The sequence below is a fragment of the Buceros rhinoceros genome, unplaced genomic scaffold (genome assembly GCF_000710305.1).
Source record: "Buceros rhinoceros silvestris isolate BGI_N320 unplaced genomic scaffold, ASM71030v1 scaffold10604, whole genome shotgun sequence".
In the NCBI taxonomy this organism is placed as follows: Eukaryota; Metazoa; Chordata; class Aves; order Bucerotiformes; family Bucerotidae; genus Buceros; species Buceros rhinoceros.
In genome coordinates, this window is record NW_010406492.1 from 26,956 (window position 1) to 28,366 (window position 1,411).

Below are 1,411 nucleotides of genomic sequence, written 5' to 3' on the forward strand. Positions count from 1 at the left end.
GCTAATAAACCCTGACTTATAGGCATGTATATTCCTGTGACCTCAAGTCAAGCTTAGCGTGAGAGCAGAGCAACCTCACATTTGTCTGCCAGCCCGTGGTAGACCCGCTCTGAATCCGGACTTTACCTCTGCCGGGTTCGGTACAGCAGCGGCTCGGTGTTAGGCACTGTAGTAGTACACTTACCATTGACAGGGCCATAGATGGTCATTTGTGTTATGCTGTTGGCGGGGCGTGTTGCCATGTGACTTGGCAATGAAAATAAAAAAGTCCCAAGACAAGACACTCTGACTTGCTTTCAGCACATGTTGGGTAAACGTAGGAGTGTTGGGAGACAGCTAAGCTTTTTCTATATTCAACACACCATTTACAATACTAAATTTGCCCATTATTTTTTAGCCTTAGCCTCTCTGTAATAAATAAAATATTGGAGTGATTATGATGGAAAATAAAATAAGTATTATTTATAAATAATTCTAGTGGTATTGGATTATAAGTCTGCAAATAGTCAGACTATGGGTACAGAATGAGCTGACGGTAGTAATCTTACAGACCTTCTCTTTCCAGTCAGAGGTGACCCGAAATATTATTCGGACGGTTATCAACCTATACCCCCAGGTCCTTTTCTGCCAGGCAGCTTTCCAGCCACTCTTCCCCCAGCCTGTAGTGTTGCAGGAGTTTGTTTTGAGCCAAGTGGAGGACCCGGCACTTGGCCTTGTTGAACCTCATAGCGTTGGCCTTAGCCCTTCAATCTAACAATGTTCTTGTTGCTGATTTAATTAAAATCTCCTTTTAAGTACTGAAATATGTGTTGTTGGTGAGATGACCAGTGTTGCTAGAACTGAACCATCTTTATGACAAGAAAAAGTGACTGTTTAATGTAAATAACTGATTTTTCTGTTTTCTGTCCTAAACAAGCTTGCTCCCCTTTTTCTTATCTAAACAATCTCATTCAGCCTGAGATGATAAGCAGAATTATTGTCACAAACATTTTCTGGGAAATGTGGACAATTAGAGTATCAAAATTAATCTTAGAGTGGAAAATATGGTATTACCATGTCTAATTTCGTTGCTAGTAACAAAAGGATATTGTACCAGAATCATAAATTCATATGCCACACATTAAGCAGACAGCTTCTAAAATTTCCGCTTCAGTGACCTAAATTATATATAAACAATGACACACTTGTATATAATAAAGTATTTGTGTATTAAATACACAGAAAAGGTATATGCGCAAATGCTGAAACTTTGTGGACATCTGGAGTGTTGAGATAAAGTTATGATTTCCAGCTGGAACGTGACAAGTCATTCTGATATATTTTAAGATGATAGACCATACAGTTATTTTCCTCTCAATGTCATTCAAACAACTATATTGTGGACAAAAAAAAAAAAAAAAAAGGAGCAGTG